This window comes from Aquila chrysaetos, chromosome 3 (genome assembly GCF_900496995.4).
Source record: "Aquila chrysaetos chrysaetos chromosome 3, bAquChr1.4, whole genome shotgun sequence".
Lineage (NCBI taxonomy): Eukaryota > Metazoa > Chordata > Aves > Accipitriformes > Accipitridae > Aquila > Aquila chrysaetos.
This window is the reverse complement of record NC_044006.1, coordinates 46,216,738-46,223,435: the sequence shown is the minus strand read 5'-3', so window position 1 is coordinate 46,223,435 and position 6,698 is coordinate 46,216,738. Positions and strand designations below refer to the sequence as shown.

The 6,698-nt window shown below is 45.1% G+C and overlaps 1 protein-coding gene across 1 annotated transcript in view; it reads left to right on the top strand.

The window, feature by feature from the left end:
• Positions 1-147: 147 nt before the first annotated feature.
• Positions 148-6,698, top strand: part of BZW2 (basic leucine zipper and W2 domains 2) — a 59,347-nt gene continuing 52,796 nt past the window's right edge. The window contains exon 1 of the mRNA XM_030008900.1: positions 148-275. The gene's annotated coding sequence lies outside the window, so the exon portion shown is untranslated. The remainder of the gene's footprint in view (positions 276-6,698) is intronic.

Sequence of the window (6,698 nt, the reverse complement as noted above, 5' to 3'; positions counted from 1 at the left end):
CGCTGCCGGAGAGGAGGGGGTTGTTCTTCCTCGGCCCTCGCTTTGAAGCTGAGAAATGGGTCTCGCTTTTCCTTTGCCCTCCTTTTCTGCCTTCCCTGAGGCTCCTCCCCCGTGCCTCCCCCCCCGGGGAGGCGCCGGGAGTGGGGCGGCCGGGCGGAGGGGGCGGCCGCAGAGCCGCCCGTGTGTCAATGTGTCTGTCCTTCACTCCTCCATTGTCTGCCGCCGCCGCTGCCGCGCCTGCCCTCCCCTCCCCGGACCGCGCAACCACCCGACAGGTGCGACGGGCGGGCGGGCGCCCCTCACGGCCGGGCCGGGCCGGGCCGCCCCGCCCCGCGGAGAGCGCGGCCGCCGCCGGGCGCGAGCGGCGCCTCAGCCCCGCGGCGGCTCTGCCCGGGCGGGCGGGCGGCGTCCGCGGGCTGCGGCGGGGCAGCTCCGGGCGGGCGGGCGGGCGAGGCGCGGGGCCTGTGCGCGGCGGCCATCGCGGGTCCGGGCGGGCGCCGCGGCGGCGTTGCCCGGGTGCCCGCGGAGGAAGCCCGCCGTGCGCGGGTTTGCGCGCCCCGGCCGCCCTCGCCTCCCCGGCCGCTGCCGGGGGCGCAGCGTCCCTGGCGTTCGGCGGGCGCGGGGGTCGGCTGGGCGCCTGCTGCGGGCGCGGGGGAGCCCGCTGGAAGCCCCGAGGCCCCCGGGGCGGGCGGCGGTGGGTCTGCTGGCGGGAGGGCGGCGGTGCGGGCCGGCTCCCGTGGCTGGGCAGCCCTGGTGCCCGGCGGCCCTTCCTTCCGCGGGGGCCCCTTTCTTGCCTTTTTATGGCATCGGTCTGTGGGGTGTTTTCTTCCAGGCAGGAAAAGCTGTTTATTCGGCTAAAGCGGAGGAATAAAGCCCTGGTCGTGTCACGGCATCGTGTCTCCGAAAGGAAGCGGGCTTTGATGACTTGGGAAGGGAAACAACGCGTTCGGGGTATTCAGAGCGGTGCCTTTTGTTAGCGCCTTTCTAAAATTAAACCGTCGGTGGAAAAATGATCTTTGTTACGGATCCAACTTTCCGCTCCTCCAGTTGAAGCTCGGTAGGCACAGGGATGATCCTGCGGATCCCCGGCAAGGGACAGAGGCAGAGGTTTAACATCCTTGATTTCTGCGTGTGTTTGTAGGAGAGAGAAAAGCAGAACCCTAGTACTTAGTGCTGACTTTTACCCTCCTTTGTCCAACTCTTCAATGTATGTTTTTTGTATCCTTTCTTTTAAGGAACCTATTTTCCCCTGTAACTAATTTTTGAAGGCATAGCTTAGTCAGCAACCTGATTTTTTTTCTTAGGACATGCGGGTCATCTCATTGCTACTTATATGTCTGAATCTCTCTCTCAAATACTAATCTCGTTCTCTGTTTTCACATTTGTTAATTGCTTGACTGACTTTCAGGTATCGTGAAACCCTGTTGTTTCCTTCCTGGCTCACAGAAGAGCACGTTCTCTGAATCTAGTGTATCTTCATAACTATTGGGGTATGCAACCAAAACGTGATGCAATTTTATTTTAACAAAACAGCCCAGCTCTGTATGTTTTCCTGATTTTAAAAATCACGGAAATACAGGGATGTACCACCATCTAGTTTTACCTGAATCAACAAGTGTAAATAAGAGAGATTGCTTTGGACTTCAGATTATAACAGATTCCCTTGACTTTTTTTGTGGGAAACCAAAAATGCCTTGAAGGAAATGCCCTCAAGACAAAAGTGCTTTTTATATTCTGGTCCAGCAATATATCCCTGTGTAGTGCTACCAGAAGTCTGTCACTGGCTCAACTGTGAAGGCTGAAATTAGGGTTTAAGTGGCCTTTTGTTGGTTCACTGTAGGGTTTGAATTTTACCCACTGTGAACAGATTTTGTGATATTATAGTACGCTGATAATCTCTGTGGCACTATTAAATAACAAGAGCCTACAAGCTTCCTCTCATATTCCAAAAAAAACCTGTCAGGCATTCAATGTACGAAAGTATGCATATTACGTTCCTTTTTTTTTTTTAACGTGAGAATGTCAGTACTGTCATTGCACCCTAGTTCACAGAGTAAACAGGCAAACACAATTTTTACTTGGCAGCCTCACTGGAGCTCACTTGGTGACTAAGGCTGCAGGAGTGCTTCATCTGCAAGGGTAATAAAATACTTTAACACTAGTTAAAAATGTTTCTTACTCTTACCTATGGAAGGCTTCTGTATGACCTTCAATCCCGTAGTATGCGGACATTTCACAATCTTTGGTTTATCCTTGTAAGAATGCGATGAGGTAATGAAGTGGTATTGCCTCCATTTTATGTATGGAATTTGAAGCATGGAGGCAGCAAATGATTTTTCCAAGGCGGCGTAGGGACTCTGTGGCAGGCTGCTGTTCTGTACCTTTGTGTCTTGCCCCTTAATGCATTTTCTTTTATCTGCTGTATCTGTTTGTTTCATGTATTTAAGTTGTGGTTATTACTGTGTGGTAATTAGTAATTTAAGTTTTGCATATTACAGAGAGAGAAGGAAATGTTAACCTCATTGTGATCCAATATATTGTTTAGATTTCAAATGATAAGTATTACATAAAAAAAATTCCCTCATCAGGTGATACGTCTGATACTTTTGATTTGTGAAGCAGGTACCAGGGGTGACATTTTTCCCCCGCCGTTTGCTGGTTCTTGTGTGTGCAGGTGTGCTCCTGGGAATTTATGATGGCTCTTGTAATCAATGTATAGGTGATCCTAAACACCTGATGTTTTCTGCAGTTGTTGAGAGCAAGATTCAGCAAGATTCAGCAAGAAAATAACAAGTCTTTCTTTAATTGAGTGATACTCACTTTTGGTGAATGTACAAAACAATAAGCTTTTTCTTGGGTCAAGCTGCGGGAAAGAGTGCCTTATGCCTTGGAGAGTGCACCATGAAACTCTCAGTCTTTGGACATGGAAGAGAGGAAAAGGAGATGCTGAATTGGTTTCAGGCTGTTTTCTCTCAAATGACTAACCTTCAGTTGTGGAGGCTTGCTTGAATTATGGCCATGTACTCTGCTGCTCTGCTAACGGTAGCATGGGTCAAAGATCCTATAGCCTCTTTCTGTGCCTGGGCTTGGCATGATCAGAAACTTGGTCTGACCCACTATATTTTATCTAGGAAAAAAGAAAAGATTAGGTCAAACAAGTACTGATATTCCTATGACTTACTCTCCTAGCTCCCATCTCACTGGTTCACAGCTAAGGACTTCCTCAGCAGAAAGCGGTATCTTTGTGTTCGCCTATGTATTTGATAGCTTGCGGTGGGATTTTCAACTTTAGGTAAACTTTGTGTCTGCAGCATCCTGTGGTTATAACTCTCACAGCTGCTTGAAAAAGGACCTCTTTTTATTTGTTTTTGAACCTGCTACTTCATGGTTTCATTTGATTCCCCACCCCCAACCCCCAGTTCCTGTTTTGGGAGACGATGAAGAATTGTTTCCTGTTCACCCTTGACGTGCAGTCATGCCTTGACAGACCTGTGTTATCCCGTGCCGCTGTCTTTTTGTCAAGCTGAAGTCTTAGGTCTGTTTAGTCATTCCTATATAAAAGCCATTTCATATGGTTCTCAAGTGTGGTTTTGTAAAATGGTTCATTCTTTTGCATGGCTTGGGCTATGGGAAATCTCCTTCACGTGGAGCTGAGTCTTTCAGGCAGACCTCCACTGGGTTTTGGTCCTGCTGTCTCCAATCCTTATAGTTATATCCTGGCCAACGTGAGGAGTATCTAATAGGATTATTAATTTAGATCAATTCAAGTTCATGCAAGTTCAAGGGTTTTTTATTGCTAGAAACATCCTCTGTTTTTTCCTCTCAGATCTCACAGATGCTCCTCTGTGGATAGGTTACTCCCTCCCTCAGTAAATGGGCATTGCATAACTCTTTGACTTCCTTAAGTATTTTTATTTTATTGTAAGTGGGGTTTTTTTAGGTTTCATCTGTTTTTGGATCTCGGGACAGCCGCTGGATCTGTGATATGATCTGTCAACATTGCTAAGTCTTGTTTTGTACCAGAAGGTAGATTATAAAAAGACCGCAAAAGAATAACTGAAAGCAGCCAGGGACTGACAACCACGATACATGTTTGAACACAATAGGTATATGTTTGAATGACAAGGTATTCCTATAGCCAAGGTGCTCATCTGAGACATGGATAGAGATCTCCATCTGCTACCACTTCCCTGTTGGGACCTTGCACAAAGTTAGGCTTTCTCTACACTTTGAAATTTAGGAGCAAATCCTGGCACTTGACTCTAGCTGTATCTGAAGTCTGGCAAGATGAGACCTGTAGTCACTTCATCTTCTCTTGAACCCTGACTTGAAGGATTCTCAAGCATATGGGACAGAAGGACACCAAAGTATCCTCCAAAAGATTGTCTAGTCCAGACTATTGGGTAAGCAGGGTTGAGGTGAGCAGTGTCCTCCAGTGGGAAATAACAGGACAGAGCAATGCGAAAGTATGGGTTTGGGACTTGAAGGTTCATATAACGATATGGTCCTCCTGACAGGGTTTATTAGTCTGATTTAGCACGAGTGTTGGTGGTTTGCTCCTAGACCTGATCTGACTGAGCAGAACCAGCTTTCGTGTTTTTGCACCTAGAACGTAGCCAGCATAGCAGCCCTCTATAGAGGGTTCTTTAGATAAAACTGCTTGCAGGTTTTTTTGTATAGGCTGTAAAGTGCATTTTTGAGTATATGCTTTTATATTTGTGTATGTCTTTAACTGCTAATTGTGCAAGGGCAACCCGCATAATCTTCCCACAGACAGTGAGGGTTAACGGTGCAAAGAAGGAATGTTGAGGCACTTGGGTATTGTGATGATGAGGGCAATGTGAGTGCCTTAGATAAATGTGCATTTGTACTACCTGGTTAAAAGCTTCTTTTCAAAAAAACCCCAGCATTACTGTCATAACAAAAGCAGATATGTATACCCCTTGCTCCATTTATATACTCAACATTGGATCTGTAATTTAGGAAAAAAAATTAAATTGGTCCTTTGCAGGTTGATTTCATATTCTTTTAATTGTTTGTTCTAGATGGTCCTAGTATGAACAACTTGCTCAGACAATACATCTTTTTTGCTTCTTATATGAGGCCTTAAGTCATTACTATTCTTTTTGATTAAGAGAAATCCAAGCTTTAAACAAATTGTTTCATGCATATGAATTCCATGTAGGTAGGTACTTTAATTTTTTTGTAAGTGTAATAGAAGAAATGGCATACAAGCAGCTTTTTGCTGATAAAGGACTGAGATGTGTTTAGTGACTGCAGAGCAATATGTGTCAGAGGGCTGGCTGAGCACCTTTGCAAGACTAAGTTCTTTCCCACTTAAGCTTTGCAAGTGTTACTGTAAGAGTTGATTTGCAATGGCTTATTGGACAGGTGTTGCTAAAATAAATTAAAAACTTCAGAGATGTAAAGTAAATAAAATTACATAAAGCTGCAAGGGAAATACATCTCTGCATAGAAGGACATTAAAAAACTATAGCACGTGTAGACCCTGCACCAACTTTGGGGAATCATGAGTGCGGTACCGGGAAAAATGAAGACCCTGGGAGTATCAGCAGCAGTTAGTCAGTGACAATTAAACCTTTTCTCTGGTGAAGAATGGTGGAGGCAGTTAGGTTAAACATATCTAATTAAATCTAATATGTGACTAATTTTTTAACCTAAGGCAAGTTTATTTAAGCTCTGCTTACAGTCATATACAGATACATGTACTTGTTTGCAGGCTTAAGGTGATTGTTTAGGACAGAGGAATAAGATTATGTGTTGAATGCGTATGTGCTGTTAAGTTCAGATTGCTTTAAGAGACATCATCTTTCGCTCCTCAGCTTATTCTCTGTCCTTATTCCTCCTGTTCAAATTCAAGAATTCTTATGTCTGTGTTGCACATAAGGCAATAGGCTGTCACCTATATCTGTCTTGCTGTCTGAGCCTACAGGTAAAGTAATTCCATTCTGATACCTCATGTGCAATAAATTTCAACTGCGAGCTGCTGTGGTTGCCCATTAAACTGTGGATTTGATTTCTGATACTGTATCTTTTTCCATGTGATCTGTTGTTGATTAAATATGAGTCTTCCCCTCAACTGCAGCAGTACTTACTTGTTAATTTAAAATGGTAATTATCTGTTCAAAGATAGCTAAAATACTCAAGGATCACTCAGAGGTAATGCTGGTGTGTGAGAGGAAATTTGACAAATGGAAAAAATCTATTGCTTCTCCCTAGAGAGAAGTCTGTGGAGTCCAATAATATTCTGCTGTGCCTGAAAACCCTTTTGAACTTGCTGAACCATGCTTCTTAAATCTAGCTGTAGATCTTGTAAGATACTGTGAAAGTCAAAATAAAAGCTATTCCAAAATAAAGAGAGAGTCCAGTGACCGAAGGGGTGGGTACAGTGGTGTGGTGGCCATATTTATGGCACTGTAGTGCTCCTCAAGATTCTTACATGCTGTGAAGCTGAGAGCAGAACAAAACACTTGAGTTTCAGGGTTTAACAGCTTTGGTCTTCTGTAAAGTGTGGTTGTGTAGTGCAAGCACAATAAAGGGAAGTAATTTATTTGTAACGTACTGCTGGTAAACCTTCCTACTTGGATCACAGTGTTGCAATGGGGTTGGAGAGATGCAAGTGGCAGCTCACGTAGATCAGACTGCAAGACTAGGAGGTGCTTGGTGCATACTTCCTA